This window comes from Triticum aestivum, chromosome 2A (genome assembly GCF_018294505.1).
Source record: "Triticum aestivum cultivar Chinese Spring chromosome 2A, IWGSC CS RefSeq v2.1, whole genome shotgun sequence".
Lineage (NCBI taxonomy): Eukaryota > Viridiplantae > Streptophyta > Magnoliopsida > Poales > Poaceae > Triticum > Triticum aestivum.
The window spans coordinates 95,959,904-95,977,556 of record NC_057797.1 but is presented as its reverse complement, the minus strand read 5'-3'; positions in this window follow the sequence as shown (position 1 = coordinate 95,977,556).

The window sequence follows — 17,653 nt, the reverse complement described above, 5'->3', positions numbered from 1 at the left end:
AAGCCCCGACATTTGGCACCCACCGTGGGGCCTGGTGCACCACCGTCCGGAGATCTGTTCTGGACGGGAACCCTTTTCCTCCCTGGCAAGCGCAGCCAGCCAGGCACGCCAGAATAAGTTTGCATCGACGCGCTGCACGGCGTTGAGATCGCCTACGCGGCCAGCTCCTTGGCCGAACTTGTCGGCGAGGTCCGCCTCTCCGACGAACCTGCGTCCGACGCAGGCACGGGTGGCCCCGAGAGCCTCCTCGCGGGCCTCCTCGATCAACTCCACGTTTCCGGTGGGCCTGCCGTGGACTTGGAGTCCGTAGGCTCCACCGACCCGATGCTGGTCGACTCCGACACCGCGTCGCTTGACGCGTTCCCCACCAACGTGGTGGTCTACGACGAACCTCTCCCCCGCGCAGAGAGCGACGGAAGCACCGTCACTGCGGTACTAGTCATCAGTCATGACGAGTTCCTTGGAGAAGGAGCGCCCGACTCACTCGGCGCGGTGCTGCAAGACCTAGCTGCGCCCATTCCGAAAGATGCTGACGCAGAGACGTTAGAAGCGTGCCGCCTTCAGCTCATTGAAGGCGCAAAGAAGCTGGCCAGCATGAGACGCTTGTCAGAAGCTTGCCAGCGGGAGATGGACCGCGCCGTTGGCGGCTCGCCAGCCTCGGCAGGGCCTAGCCGCCTTGGCGCGATCCAGCAGCGCGGCGTAGCCATCGCCAGCCTATTTGGGGCTAGTCGCCCAGTGTATGCTACACCAGTGGAGAACATCCGAGCCGCCCAGGCAGCAGCAGATGAGCTGGACAATTTCAAGGGTGAAGAACGTTGTTTCATGATGGAGCGCGTCCAGCGGCTCCTCGACGCGGCCGCTGCACAGAACGAGGCCGGCTGCCGCACGAAGGCGTCGCAGTGGCCAAACGACGACCCACACCGAGATCAAGGCGCGACATCTCGGACGCCGACTCGCGACGCTCAAGGAAGAAAGCACAAGGAGCCGGCTGTCAGCCACAGTCAGACTCACATTACCATAGAGCGCGACCGAGATGGCCGTCCGAGAGCAGTGGAACGACGGGACGACTGTCCGCCTCCCCCTCCCCGCAGGGAGAGGCGAGTCTCCCCGCCGCCTGTTGACCATCCGACTCTCGGTGACCGCCTTGGCCGCCGAGAGGGAGTTGGAGAGAATGACGCCCGCCACCGGATCGACCGACTTCACCGTTCCCTGGCGCTGGAAGAAGAAGACAAGCTGGGTCCGCCTTGTTTCGGGCCCCGCATTCGGGACGAGCCCTTTCCCAGAGGGTTCACGCTCCCAAGAGACACACCCAAGTATACCGGCTCCGTGAAGTCGGAAGACTGGCTAGTCGACTACTCCACGGCTGTCAGCATAGCAAACGGCAACAAGCGTGTCGCCGTAAATTACGTTCCGCTCATGCTCCAGGGCACGGCCCGGACATGGCTGAACAGCCTAAAGCCCCGCAGCATCAACAGCTGGGTCGACTTCACCAAAGCGTTCGTCCGCAACTTCACCAGCACGTACAAGCATCCTCCCAAGCCTCGTCAGCTCTCCTTGTGCGTGCAAGGTCCTGACGAGTCGACCCGCGACTACCTCACGCGTTGGGCTGAGCTCCGGAACTCCTGCGAGGGCGTGCACGAGGTTCAGGCCATCGAGTACTTCACAGTCGGGTGCCGAGAAGGCACCCTCCTCAAGCACAAGCTCCTCTACGACGAGCCAGAAACCCTCGATGAGCTGCTGATCATAGCGGACAAGTACGCCACGGCCGACTCCTCCATGAAGGCGGAAATTCAAATCAGCACAAGTGGCAAAGTGGCTCCTCAAGCTCCAAGAACTTCGGCGGCAGACGCCGGCCGGCGACAACAGCAGGGCGACAACAAGCGCAAGGCCCCGCAGCCGGCTTCCGGCAGCCGGCAGGTCGCGACCGTTGAAGCCCAGCAGCCAGAAGAGCAGCCTCCGCCCAAGCAACAGAAAGGTGGCAAGCCGAACTGGTTGCCGGCCTTCTCCTATGAGCAGACCTTGGATGGACCTTGCAAATTCCACAGCAGCACGAAGCCATCGAATCACACCACCCGGAAGTGCCACTGGCTCACCAGGATCGCCAAGGGAGACGGCCTCATGCCACCCCTGCCTGCTGGGCAGCCGCCTCCGCCTCCGCCCTAGCAACCGGCAGTTAGGCCAGTCAGCGCAGTACAAGACGAATACCCTGAAGAGCATGGGGCCTATGTGGTGTTCACCAGTATAGCTGATGATCGACGTAGCAGGTGGCTGCAGCGACAAGAGGTGAACGCAGTAGCCTCAGAGACGCCAGAGTTCATGCACTGGTCTGAGAATCCCATCAGCTGGAGCAGGGCTGACCACCCAGAAGTGATGCCGAGTCCGGGCTCCTACGCCTTGGTCCTGGACGCCACCTTTGCCACGGACAAACGGGCCGCGCGTTTCTCACGAGTTCTGATAGACGGGGGCAGCAACATCAATATCCTATACAAGGACACCATGGAGAAGTTAGGAATCAAGCAAAGACAGCTTTAGAACAGCCGAACTATGTTCCACGGCATTGTTCCTGGGCTTTCCTGCTCGCCGATTGGCAAGATCTTGATTGATGTCCTCTTTGGGGACAAAGATCACTTCCGAAGAGAGCTTGTTTGGTTTGAGGTGGTGGACCTTGAGAGCCCATACCATGCGCTGCTTGGCCGACCCGCCTTGGCCAAGTTCATGGTGGTCCCCCACTACGCCTTCCTCAAGATGAAGATGCCCAGTTCCAGGGGAATTCTGACTGTGGCCGGCGACTACCGGAAGTTGTCCGCTTACGCGGCCGAAAGCAGTCGGCTGGACGAGTCCCTGGTAATCGCGGCAGAGAAGCGGCTCCTTGAACGAGTTGTGGCGATGGCCGGCAAGCAGCCGGAGATATCGCCCGACCCAAAGGAGTCGGAAGCCGAAGGTTCGTTCAAGCCGGCCAAAGAGACAAAGAAGATACCCTTGGATCCGGAGCACCCAGAGAGGTACGCTGTTGTAGGTGTGAACCTCGACAGCAAATAGGAAGGCGAGCTCGTCGATTTCCTCCGTGAGAATCGGGACATCTTCGCATGGTCTCCCAAAGACATGCCAGGTGTATCGACGGATTTCGCTGAGCACAAATTACATGTCTGATCTGATGCAAAGCCGGTCAGGCAGCCCCTGCGCCGCTTATCAGAAGAGAAGAGAAGAGTCGTCAGAGAAGAGATAGCCCGACTTCTGGCAGCCGGCTTCATTATGGAAGTTTTCTTTCCGGAGTGGCTGGCAAATCCGGTCCTAGTGCTAAAGAAGAACAAGCAGTGGCGAATGTGTATTGACTACACGAGCCTCAACAAGGCCTGCCCCAAGGACCCATTTGCTCTACCAAGAATCGATCAGGTGATAGACTCCATAGCCGGATGCGAGCTGTTGAGTTTCTTGGATGCATACTCAGGATATCACCAGATCAAGCTGAACCCAGCTGACAGACTGAAGACCACCTTCATCACGCCGTTTGGAGCATTCTGCTACCTCACCATGACGTTCGGCTTAAGGAATGCCGGCGCCACCTTTCAGCGTTGCATGCAGAAGTGCCTCCTCAAGCAGCTCGGCAGAAACGCCCACGTTTACGTGGACAATGTGGTGGTGAAGACGGAAAAACATGGAACACTGCTGGAAGACCTCAAGGAGACCTTTGAGAGCCTGCGCCAGTTTCAGATCAAGCTCAACCCCGAGAAGTGTGTCTTCGGAGTACCAGCCGGCCAGCTGCTAGGTTTCTTGGTCTCTGAGCGCGGCATAGAATGCAACCCAGTAAAAATCAAGGCCATCGAGAGAATGGAGGTACCCTGCCGACTGCTGGATGTGCAGAAGTTCACCGGCTGCTTAGCGTCCATCAGCCGATTCATCAGTCGACTGGGCGAGAAAGCTCTCCCCTTATACCAACTCATGAAGAAGACCACTTTTTCGAGTGGAACCATAAGGCGGACAAAGCTTTTCACCAGTCGAAGAAGATGTTGACTACTCCACCTATCCCGGCGGCTCCGACTCCCAAGGAACCTATGCTCCTGTACATCGCCGCCACCAGCCGGGTAGTCAGCACAGTCATTGTAGTGGAGCGCAAGGAGGAAGGCAAGGCACTGCCTGTCCAGAGACTAGTATATTACCTGAGCGAGGTACTGTCAACCTCCGAGCAGAACTACCCCCACTACCAGAAGATGTGCTATGGCATGCACTTTGCCGCCAAGAAATTGAAGCCTTACTTTCAAGAGCATCCAATCACAGTGGTCTGTACGGCTCCACTTGCCGAGATCATCGGTAGCCGAGATGCCTCTGGTTGAGTGGCCAAGTGGGCCATAGAGCTGGCTCCTTACACCATCTACTACCAGCCCCGCACCGCCATCAAGTCACAAGCACTGGCCGACTTCCTCATCGATTAGGCCGAGACCCAGTACCTGCCTCCAGCACCTGACTCCACCCATTGGCGGATGCATTTCGATGGCTCCAAGATGCGCACCGGCTTGGGAGCCGGCGTCGTCCTCACCTCTCCTAAAGGCGAAAAGCTCAAATATGCACTGCAAATCCATTTTGCCGCCTCCAACAACGTTGCCGAGTACGAGGCGCTCATTCATGGGCTCCGGCTCTCCAAAGAACTTCGCATCCGCCGGATCTTGTGTTATGGCGACTCGGACTTAGTGGTTCAGCAGTCATCTGGTGACTGGGACGCGAAAGACGCAAACATGGCGAGGTACCGTTTCCTCGTGCAGCAACTCAGCAGGTATTTCGAAGGGATGTGAGTTCCTCCATGTGCCAAGAAACGACAACGACCAAGCAGACGCCTTGGCACGAATTGGCTCTACCCGCTAGGCAATACCCTCTGGCGTCGCCCTTCAATGCCTCCTCAAGCCGTCAGTCAAGCCTTCACCAGAATCAGACTCCATTTTTGTGCCGGCTCCTCCCGAAGACGGTGGATCTGACTCCAAAGCTCCGGCAGTCGGAACGAGGACTTTGGCGGATGACTCCAAGGCCGCCACGGTTGAGCCTGGCCCAGGGACTGCGGTGGCGGACTCAAAGATTACAGAACTCGGCCCAAGGACCGCGCCAGTCGGCCTGGGGACTTCATCAACCCAGCAAGCGGCTGTTGACTCCAACCCGCCACCTCCCAGCCCAGCCGCCCTCGTCCAAGTCGTAGTTCTGGTAGTCGAAGAAATAGCAGCACCCTCATGGGCCCAGCCCATCCTCAAATTCCTGGTGAGCAAAGAGCTACCAACTGATGAGACCTTAGCTCGGCAAGTACAACGCCGGGCGGCAGCCTATACCATAATCAACAGAGAGCTGGTCAGGCGCAGCGTCACTGGTGTCTACCAGCGCTGCGTAGAGCCCGAGCAAGGCCAAGTAATTCTCAAAGACATCCCTCAAGGAGAATGCGGCCACCATGCAGCTTCAAGAGCACTCGTCGCCAAAGCCTTTCGGCACGGCTTCTTCTGGCCGACTGCCTTGGAAGAGGCCAAGGAGTTGGTCCAAAAATGCAAAGGGTGCCAGAAGTTCAGCTCCAAGCCGCACCAGCCGGCTTCTGTGCTCAAGACCATCCCCATTGCCTGGCCTTTCGCTGTTTGGGGTCTAGACATGGTGGGACCATTCAAGACAGCACGAGGTGGTTTAACTCACCTACTTGTCGCAGTGGACAAGTTCACCAAGTGGGTGGAAGTGAAGCCAATTAAAAAACTGAACGGTCCGACTGCCGTGACCTTCATCACCGATATCACAATTCGGTACGGTATAACACACAGCATCATCACCGACAACGGCACAAATTTTTCCAAAGGCGCCTTGGCCCGTTTCTGCGTAACATAGGGCATCCGACTGGACCTAGCGTCCGTTGCCCATCCGCAGTCAAACAGCCAAGTGGAGCGAGCAAACGGCCTTATCCTGTCCGGCATCAAGCCTCGGTTGATTGAGCCTCCGGAGCGCTCGGCTGGCTACTGGCTCGACGAGCTGCCAGCCGTCCTCTAGAGTCTGCGCACAACTCCAAACAAGTCAACCGGCTTCACGCCCTTCTTCCTCGTCTATGGTGCCGAAGCCGTCATCCCAACGGACATACAGTTTGACTCCCATGAGTCACCATGTACACCGAGGAGGAAGCGGAAGAAGCACGACAAGACGACGTCGATCTACTGGAAGAGGGCCGGCTGTTGGCACTCAGCTGGTCCAGCATCTACCAGCAGAGCCTGCACCGATACCACAACAGGAAGGTCGGGCCAAGATCTTTCCAAGAAGGCGACCTTGTGCTCCGGCTGATCTAGCGAACAGCCGGCCAGCACAAGCTGTCGGCACCTTGGGAAGGCCCTTTCATCATCAGCGGGGTACTGGGCAACTATTCCTACTACCTGATCGACGCTCAGAAGCCCCGAGCACGCAAGAGGGATGACTCTAGCAAGGAGACAGAGCGGCCATGGAATGCAAATCTCCTCCGAAGATTTTACAGTTGATGCAGTATTTACCACGCTACCTTTTGTATTTAAGTATCAAGACTTCGGGCCCCCCGAGACGAGCTCGGGGACTGCCCTCTTTTGTCTGTATGATAAAAATTATGCCTACAAGTATGTTACTCGTTGTCATGCCGCTTGGCACCGGGCTCGATAAGTCGGCCCGGGGACTTGCCGCCTTGCACTATGAAATGCTTCCTGCAGTCGGACAAGTAGTGTGTAAACGCCTAAGCCGTCTCCTGTCAGAAGCCGCAGCTCGCAGAGCGACTGTACGATGGGCAGCAGTAAGGTAGAATGGGCATTCGCATGAAAAAATGGCTAAGGACTCAAATCATAAAACATAGCTCAAGACGGTTTCCAGCCTTTCTCACAAACCGACTCTCGGATAGTCGGATTGCCGTCTTCTATCCAACTTGCTCAAACAATCTTGAAAACGGCTAAGTACTTGCTTCCCAAAGTAGCCTGGCACTTGGTCCAGTGACAATCCGCGGAGCGGCTGCCCGATTGGCAAGGCAGGCAACTAAGAGAAAGTGGCAAATGAAAAACAGCCAAAAGAACAATGAGCAAGAAAAGATAGATATATATATTTACATAACATAGGCCCTCGGCCGAATTGTTGAGTAGAGATTCAAAATACACCCCGCGGGTGGAATTGTGCGAATTAACAAGTTCTTCAAAGACTACTGAAGCAGAAAAAATAAAAGATACAGCGGCAGCTTAGGAGGCAGCAGACGGATTTGGAGGGTCAGAGGAGGCGCCAGCGTCAGGCGTCGGGGCAGCCGGCCGGCTAGTCTCGGCTTGATGACCTCCGGCGGCAGTCGACTCGGTCGCACGCGGCTCGTTGCTGGAGGCGCGGTCGGGTTGAGGTCGGTCGTCTGCTCCGTCTTCTGGGGCCTCCGCCTCGCCTCCATCCTCCGCCTCGTCCTCCTCCTCGATGCTTGAGCCAATCACCTCCGCCGAGTCTTCGCTGTAGTTTGGGTTCATCCCAAACCACTCCGGCGGTACCTCCTCGCCGTCTTCAGACCGCTCGGGGACGAAGATGCTGGTGTCGGTGTACTCGGTGATCGCCGCAGCACGTTTGACAAGGGCATCTTCCACAGCCGCCAGCTCCGGCTGGGCCTCCGACCGAAGCGTGGCCAGCCGATCCAGATCCAGCCCTGGGTACCATGCCTTGACGAACTCCAAGGCCCGATGCGCTCCAGCCCGAGCCGAAGAGCCCTTCCAGGCCTCAAGATGACCAGCCAGTTGGCCATCAGGCTGGGGGTGCGCGGAGTCTGCATATCCGGCCACAGGGCGGCAATCGCCTGGGCACCGACGCGCTGAAGCTGGCGCAGCATCCGGTGAGCCAGCCGAAAGCGAGCCTCGATGCTCGGGATGTGCTCGTCAAGAGTTCGGGGGGCATCGGCGGCGATCTCTGCGCCCTCCGCCCTCCGACTTTCACGGTCGGCCTCGATGGCTTGGATGGCGGCCTGCGACTGCCCAGGGAAGAAGTCTGCAAAGATGTGAACAAACGAAGAAGCCAGTCAAAAACCAGGAGTCGCCACGATTTAAATCGGCAGCTTGAGGAAAGAGAATAAAGAGACTCACCATCAACGATGTCTTCAATCTCGTGGAAGACGGAGGATAGCAGCGCCTCCTTGTCAGACCAGGAGGAGCGCTCGCTCGCGAACTCGGCCAAGAGGGCGGTTTCCGTCTCCTCTGCCTCCCTCTGCGACTTCGCAAGCAGCTCCTTCTGCTCCGCCAACTGAGTGGCCAGCAGATCGCGCTCTGCGACGAGCCTGTTGCACTCCTCCCCTTTGGCGCGCAGGGTGGAGTTGGCTTCGCTCAACTGCTGTTGAAGAGTAGCGTTGGCTCCTGAAGGAAAGAAAGAAAGACAACAGTCGTTAATAAAGAAGGTCGCCAGGAAGATCCGGCCCGACTACTCAGCAGTCAGCCCGAATCTCGGGGACTACAGCCCGCGGGTGTGCCAGCGCGCCCCCGCAGAGAAGAAAAAGAGAGACTTACTCCGGCTCTCCATCAAGTCGGCGGTCCGCTTGCCCAGCTCTTCAACGTTACGGTTGAAGGCAGTGACGCGAAGGTTGTGGTAATCCTGCGACAAGCATTTCAGACAAAGTTAGTACCCATAAGTTCATCAATTGGAGTTTCGGGCCGCCTGCTCAGCAGCCGACCTGAAACTCGGGGACTACACCCAGTGGGTGCGCTGGCGCTCCCCCACAAAGAGGAACAAGAAAACAAAGACCAAAGGAAAAACAACATACCCGGACGGTTGCCCGCGATGCTAGGAACGCCTTGGTGCAACTCTGGAGAGCATCGCCATCAGCGCGGAGCTTCGCCTGGACATGCAGGAGTGCCTGGTTCAGCGGCCCTGTGCCGCCTCCTCGCACCCACCCAACAAGCGCGACGCTCGTTGCTTCGGCGTCTGGGGCCGCCGAGCTAGCGGTGCCGGCTTCCAGGGGGCGGGTTGCCGAAGTCGCCTTCTCCAGACGGCGGCGCGTTGGCGAGCTGACTTGGAGGAGTAGCCTCGCCACGGCCTCGTATTCGGTCTGCGGCACCGGAGGGTCCGCTGGCTGCTCGCCTCGCGCGCCTTCAGACGGCGGCGGAGGCGGCGGCGGAACGTTTGCGTCCGGAGTAGAGGGGTCGCCGCCTTCCCTCTCCTCGATGGGGTTCTCCCCGCTGGCTTCTCCAGTCGGCCCCGCGAACTCTGGAGGCAGCGGTGCAGAGTTCAGCGGGGTGACGAGCACTGCCAACTGGCGGCGTGCGGCTTCCTCAGCCCGCTGCTTCGCCGCGGCGGCAGCTTCGGCCTCCGCTAGTTTCTTCTTAGCAGAGGCCTTCGCCCTGTCGGCCTCCACCTTCTCCAGGGAGAGGGCCTCTTCTTCGTTGCGCTTCTCCCATGCATTCCGCTCCGTCGCCTCCCAGAGGTCAACAGCAGGGTCAATCCGCCGAGTGGTGGCAGACGTCTCCGCTGACCCCACGACGGAGGCGGCGGCGACCCACTCAAGAGAGAGGGGAGCCCTGAAGCAAGAGGGACATGCAGAGACTCAGACAAATCACGAAGAAAGAATAAAACTCTGAAGACAGAATACTTACGCAGAGACCAACGGCGGCTTCTTCACTTCCTTACGGAAGTGGATGGCCTTCGCGGCTGCCTCGTCCCGCCGGGTCGCCGCAGCCGAGCCCTTGGGCTTCTTCGGCCGGCTGCCGAACAAAGTCGGCACAGCCCGACGCTTCTTCCAGCCGCCTGGAGCGCCCAACGCGGCAGAAGAGCCCGCGCTCGGCTGGCTGGCTCCTGGCCGATGGCGAGGGGCGACTCCTCCCTCGGCGTCGTCTTCAGGCCAGTCGGCGAAGGTAGCCGAGGGCCTGAAGTCGTCTGTCGTCCCTCCTCCTCCCTCAGCGTCATCTTCCAGAGCCGCCGCCCCCAGATCGGGGTCATCGACGTCGCTCTCCGCCCGTTCGGCGACGAACTCACGGGCCGGCCCCGAGGTGCCGGCTGGTGGGTGAAGAAGGGGATTCTAACCAAAGCCGACTGATCAGAACAAAACTCGGCAAGAAGAAGACAATCTAAAGAAAGAAAAGAAAGCCGACTCACCATGGGCGGGGGGTTGGCGCGGGTGTACGGCTCCTTGCCGAATCGCCAGTTCTCCAGGAGCTTGCTGTCCGAAAGATAGTTCACCATGTGGGCCACCTCTTCGTGAGGCATGTCCTTGGTGCACATCCGACTCGGGTCGCGGCGCCCGCTCATCTGGCATATCATGTGAGGGCGGCCTTGGAGTGGAAGAACTCGGCGCGACACGAAGGCGGCCAGCAGGTCCGGCCCAGTCAGACCCTCCGACTGCGTCAGCACTCGGAGTCGCATGATGGCCGCCGGCTCCAGCAGGCGTCAGCAACTTGGCCCGGTACGACAAGTTGGGCAGTCTACCAACCGGCGGGCCGGCTTCGAAAGATGGTAGATTGACCCAGTCGCCCCTCGTGGCGACGTTCCTGACATAGAACTAGGACCTCTGCCACATCTTCACCGACGTCAACAGCGAGACGGAGGGGAAGTGGTTGTCGGATCCTGTCCTTCGCACGGCGATGAAGGCGCCGCACTGAGCCAGCACGCCCGCGGCCTAGGTGTCGAGCTTGGAGAAGAAGAACTCCCCCCAGAGCTCGAGGGTGGGGAGGACTCTGAGGAAGCCTTCACACAGAGCCACAAAGGCGTACAGCAGCACCACTGTGTTGGGAGTGAGGTGGTGTGGCTGGAGGCCGTAGAACTCCATGAACGACCGGAAAAAGCTGCTCGCCGGCAGCCCCAGCCCATGCAGGCAGTGCGAGCGGAAGATTACCCGCTCGCCCTCCTGCGGGGTGGGGGAAATCTCCCCCTCCGGCGCAAGACGCACCTGCACGCGATCCTCGTAGAGAAGTCGACGGGTCCGGCGGAGGAACTGGATGTGGTCTTCATGGACCTCAGAACCGTCACAGGTGCCGGAGCGCACTGGGGGAGGCGCGACAGCGGAGGAGGAACTCATCGCGAGCTGTTGCTACGGTGTTCGCTGAAGCTTGGGCGTGCGGCGGAGCGAAGAAGAGAGGAGGAGAGCAAGGAGAGCGAGGAAGAAGAGAACGAGGGGTAGTGGGAAGGAGCGGCGCGCGTGCCCCCCTCTTCCCCCTACTTATAGCCCCGTGGGCTGCGAAGCCAAGGGGGTGGGCGTGGGGATTCACCGTGTCCACAACCCCACGACCCCCAAGATCCACGTAAAGTTACTACGCGCAGTAACTCCACGGGAATCCCAACCGTCCACCAGGGCCACAGCGGATCCGCTCGGGCACCGAGGCGCGGTAGTGGAGGGCCCCGCCTATGGGCATGTCCCGTCGCGCGCGTTGGCTGGCAGGACGGCCTGGCCACGTGCCCTCGCGTGACAGGTCAAGAACGGGCGGTGGCCTGGAGGCTTAGCTAGCATGCCACTTGAAATCCCGCCGCGATGTTCGAAATACTGGGCAAGTCAGAGTTGAGTGAAGTCCGAGTTGAGCAAATCCGACTCCTTCTAGACGGCTCGGCGGAAGTCAATCAAGACCATGTGTCGAGCACCTGGAGAGAGAAACTGCTGAGGCTTCTCGGCCGATCGTCCGCGGTGCCTCGCCAGCTTCGGGGACTACTGTCGGAGTAATGGGCCACGGGTAGGCCAACCCGAGTCCCATAACCTTTCAAGACATCAGGGCAGGCTGCGCCCCTCAAGACTTCGGGACGAAGAGCCGCCTCCTGAGGAGTCGACGGCAGGGCGGCCGAGTCCCAGGGACGACTTCCGGAGAAGCTGGCTTTGGGGAGTCGGCTGACGACTCCAACGGATCATGACCTCATCGAAGGGGACGGGGCAGGGGCGTGGCTACAGTGAAGCCCACTCCCCGCCCCTGACCCAGGGCAGGCATGGCCACAGCACGCCATACTCAGGAAGATCTCCATGCGGCATGGCGCTGTTGCCTGGCCGGCCCTGACATTAGCACCACAGTACCGAGCCCTGTGCCCACGACGGCTTGTCTGTACGGCCTGGAAGCATCGGGGCCCACCAGCCAGCAAGACCTCGGGAGACGGCGGGAGAACCGCCAGTCGGACCCATCGGGAGTCGGCCCGGGGAAGTCGTCCGAGCCCGCCCCCGGGGCCCACGCGCCATTAATCAAGATGAGATGGGGAGTGGCCATAGTGATTGCCCGCAGCGGCGGGGCTGTTGCCATGACCCCATGACCAAGCCTGCGTCATCAGGAGCACGGCTACAGTAATCAGCAGCCGGCAAGACCCGCCCGCGGCGGACATGGCCTGTCGGCTCCGTACCAGACCAGTCGGCAGGGCCCACCAGTCGGCGGGCCCCAGCATTCGGCGGAGAAGTCGGAGGTCGGAGGCGCTGACGGCTGGTCCTGCGCCCAGTCTAATTACCATTGTACCCCTGGGGGGGTGGGCCTATATAAACCCCTCAGGGCACCCATGCAAAGGGTTGGACACCAGTAGTTCTAGATCAGACCAGATAAAAGGAGAGAGCTAGCCTTGCCCCTTCTACCACCGAAAACAGCTCAAGGAGCAACCGTGTAAACACTTGGCCATAGTGATCATGCGGAGACCCCGTAGAGCAGCAGTAGGGGTGTTATCTCCTCGGAGAGCCCTGAAGCTGGGTAAGACTCACCGGTATGCATGTCTTCGCCTCATCCCGTTTCCAGGCATCGGCGACGTTCTACTCGCCCCCACCATGATAAGCCATCCGTTGGCATATGTCGCACCAAACCCCCGACAGTTCCTCTGTGTCGTCGCCATCAGGAAGGATGCCTCGCCCCATCTTTAAAGACGGCACCATTGCTAAGGGAGCTTTGGCTATCGGCCAAACCCTCCGGCTAGGTGGTTTTCTTATGACCTCCTGTTCGGCCTCTGCGCCGACGATGACCTCTCGAGCCATCGAAAACAATCTTCATGTCAGCTCGGAACTCACCGAGCAGTTAGACCCAATGGAGCTCTCCTCCATAAACGAGCTCTTGGATCGCATCGCCGCCCTGGGAGTCGCTATGGATTACGACCAGATTGGGCTTAAACCCGATCTAAGAGAGATTAACTCTCCCCAAGTCACCCATCACGTTGTCGTGGTAGAGGGACAGTGCGACGACCCTTCATCTATCTTAAGGACTAGCTACGTCCGGATTCTCAACCCCTCCAACCCGGTTACCCGTGGAGAGGAGGATATCACTCAAGACCTGAACTTAGAGTCAGGCGATGGGCTGGATTCATTGGACAACATCCAGGAATCCAAATTTTCGAGCTCGGAAATTCCTCAACCTCTGAGCCTCAGATGGGGTGAGGCTTCGGATTTAATTCCACCCACCCACCCGAACATAAGCGATCTATCCCAAATTAGGCAAGAGCCCGAAGAAACAGTACATCATTACTGGGCCAGATTCCTCCTGGTTAGGAACAGGATAAGGGACTGCCGTGAGGAAGACGCAATCTCAACCTTCTGCAATAAATGCATGAACAAGGGAATCCTCAACGCCATAAGTCGCCGTGATATTACACGCTTCGCTGACTTGACGTCCATTGTACGAAAGTACTGTGCGATGGAAAGCGCCTGGAAAACCGAAATAAAATTTTGGGACGATCCGGCCCTGAAAACAAACCCAGTCCGAAATAAAAGGGTGCATCATCGCCAGACACCCGGGTCAAACACTAAAAAGCAAAAACCCTATATAGGGCATGGAACCGTACTGGAAGGATGGCTTAATGGACCCTGTAAAATTCATAGTACAAAGGATGCCACACCAACTCACAGCCTTAGAGCATGTTGGATACTCCGGCAGGTGGCCAAAATTGGCGAAGATCTCCTAATTCCGGAGGCCACAGAAAGCCACCCCAGAGACACCAATATGGTATTAATAGTCTTCGAGACTTTCACATCAAATAATATGCGAAAAAGGACACTCTACAGCCTTGCAGAAGTCTACCAAGTAGCAACAATAAACCCATGGAGTGACACGGCTATTACCTTTAACGCCAGTGATGAACCTAAATTCCGAACAGCCCGAGCACCAGCCGCATTGGTCCTCAGTCCAATAGTGGACGGCTTTCGTCTTACCAAGGTACTCATGGACGGCGGCAGCGGATTGAACCTCATTTATGAGGAAACCCTTCAAAAAATGGAAATAGACTGGAACCGCATTGAGTGAAGTAGCACAACCTTTAGAGGAATAATCCCCAGTTGGGAAGTGCGCTGTACAGGAAAAATCACACTAGATGTGGTGTTCGGCACGCCGGATAATTATAGGTCCGAAGAGGTCACGTTCCATGTGGCTCCGTTCAGCAGCTGTTATCACGCTCTGCTAGGACGGGAAGCGTTTACAATCTTCCAATCAATACCCCATTACGGGTACATGAAGCTCAAGATGCCCGGGCCTAACGGGATTATCACTCTCGCTAGTGATCCAGACATAGCACTCTGCGCCGAAAACAAGACAGCCGCACTGGCCCTCGAGGCACTATCCGAAGCCCTAGCGGCTGAGGAACTGACTGCATTGCGCTCCACGGTGAATAGGGACGATGTGGTACTCGACAAAACATCCAAGTCCACCTCCTTTAAACCGGCGGACGAAATAGTCAAATTCCAGGTCCATCCAACGGACCCCAGTAAAACAGCTTCCATCGGGGCACAGTTAAACCCTGATGTAGACGCCGCACTCCGAGAGTTCCTATGAGAGAACTGGGACATTTTCGCCTGGCACCCTTCAGACATGCCAAGAATCCCACGCAGGCTGGCCGAGCACAGCTTAAATATCCAAAAAGGATTCAAACATGTCAAACAAGCTCTTCGGTGTTTTTCCGAACCTAAAAGACAGGCCATGGGAGAGGAGCTAGCAAAGCTATTGGAGGCCGGATTCATCAGAGATATAAAACATCCGGACTGGCTAGCAAACCTGGTGATGGTACCAAAGAAGGACAAATCATGGCGCTTGTGCGTTGATTTTAAAGACCTTAACAAGGCTTTCCCAAAGGATCCCTTCCCCCTCCCCCGCATCGATCAAATTAACGACGCTATCGAAGGACACGATTCATTGTGTTTCCTCGAAGCATATTCTGGCTACCATCAAATTAAGATGACAGAATCAGACCAAGCTGCAACAGCATTTATCACACCATACGGCCCATTCTGCTTCAACACAATGCCCTTCGGGCTCAAAAACGCCGGCGCAACATATCAGCGCATGATTCAGACATGTCTGGCAAACCAGATTGGCAAAACAGTGGAGGCATATGTAGATGATGTGGTCGTCAAAACAAGACATGTCAAATCTCTAGTAGACGACTTGAGGCTCACATTTGATAGCCTCCGGACATACGACATCAAGCTCAACCCGGAAAAATGCGTTTTCGGCGTTCCAGCCGGAAAGCTCTTGGGCTTCATTGTATCCAGTAGAGGAATTGAAGAAAATCCAGCCAAGATCCGAGCTCTGTCACAATTGGATATCCCAAAGGACCTCAAACCAATACAAAAGTTAACCGGATGCGTGGCGGCTCTAAGCCGCTTTATCTCCCACTTGGGAGAGAAGGCCCTACCCCTTTACCGCCTCCTTCGGCGCACCGAACACTTCGAATGGACGGAGGCAGCCACGGCCGGACTCGACGAAATAAAAGCCATATTGGCAAAAAAACCAGTCCTGGCTGCGCCAAACATTGGCGAACCAATGCTATTGTACATTGCAGCAACACATCAGGTTGTCAGCGCAGTGCTCGTCGTCGAACGAGAAACGGACGGACACAAATTCCCCCTTCAAAAGCCGGTCTATTATGTGTCCACCGTCCTCACTTCGTGCAAATCACGGTACCCGCATTATCAAAAGATTGCGTACGCGGTATTCATGGCATCCCGGAAGCTACGACACTACTTTCAAGAGTGTTCAATAACAGTAGCCTCGGAAGTACCACTTAACGATATTATAAACAACCGTGATGCAACGAGCTGGATTGCAAAATGGGCCATTGAGCTCCTCCCGTTCGACATAACTTATAAGCCACAACGAGCCATCAAGTCGCAAGTTTTGGCCGACTTCGTCGCAGAATGGACGGAGGCTGAACTCCATAAAGAGTACGACACATATTCAAATTGGATCATGCATTTCGACGGCTCCAAGATGTTGGCCGGACTAGGGGCTAGCGTCGTTTTGACGTCCCCCACAGGAGACACAGATCAATACGTACTCCAGATTATGTACACAGACTCCAACAATGCAGCCGAATATGAGGCCCTTTTACATGGTCTCCGGATGGCAGTATCGATGGGCATTCAACGCCTAGAGGTGTGCGAGGACTCGAACCTTGCAATATCCCAAATAAATGGAGACTTCGATGCCAAGGACCCAAAAATGGCAGCTTACGGCAACGCCGTCCTAAAAATGTCAGCTCGGTTCGAAGGGCTTGAATTTCACCATATAGCCCGGGAAAATAATCAGGCGGCAGATGTCCTGGCACGCATCAGCGCAAAACGCGATGTAGTCCCCCCCCCCCAACATCTTCTTGGAAAGGCTGTTCAAGCCATACGTAGTATGGGAAGGGGATCCGAACAATAACAGCCCGGACCCAACCGCACTACCCGACACCGAATATTCTGACACAATTGGAGGCTCTGCCAATGAAATAACACCTTCAGCCCACGTAATAATGGCCGTCATCGCCCAGTGGACAGAACCATTCCTCACCTACCTTACTAGGAAGGAACTCCTCGAGGACCAAAATGAGGCACGCTGCATAGTGCGGCGATCCAAAGCCTACAAAGTCCACAAGGGAGAGCTTTATAAGAAAAGCACTACCGGAGTCCTTCAAAGGTGCATCTCCGAAGAGGAAGGGCGGAACCTCCTGGCGGAAATTCACGCCGGACTCGGCGGTCATCACGCTGCAGCTCGGTCCCTCATAAGCAAGGCCTTCCGTACATGCTTTTATTGGCCGACGGCCCGGGCAGACGCCCAGGACTTAGTCCAACGATGCGTCGGTTGCCAGCTCTTTGCAAACCAAAGCCATATGCCACCCATCGCCCTCCGAACCATCCCCATCACTTGGCCCTTCACGGTCTAGGGGCTTGACATGGTTGGACCACTTAAAGGCGGAACCCACAAGCAAAAATACTTACTGGTCATGGTGGATAAGTTCACCAAATGGATAGAAGCCAAGCCTGTTAAGACGGCCGAATCCGGACCGGTGATAGACTTTATATCCGGGGTTGTACACCGTTACGGCGTCCCCCACAGCATCATCACTGATAACGGCACGAACTTTATGGCCGACGAGGTAAAACTCTGGTGCAAAAACATGGGCATCAAGCTCGATTATGCTTCCGTCTATCACCCACAAACTAACGGCCAGGTCGAACGTGCAAATGGTCTTATCATGAGCGGCATCAAACCCAGATTAGTGCGGTCCCTCAAGGAATCTAACACGCACTGGGTAGAGGAGCTCGACTTCGTACTCTAGGGGCTGCGGACCACGCCGAATCGCACCACCGGATACACACCATTCTTTATGGTGTACGGCGCAGAGGCAGTTTTGCCTTGCAACATAGTTCATAACTCACTCAAGTGCGCATGTACAAAGAAAGAGAAGCCGAGCTCGATCGGCAGGACAGTTTGGATGCATTGGAGGAGGAGCGTGACGTGGCAAAAGCCCGTTCCCCATTCTATCAACAGCA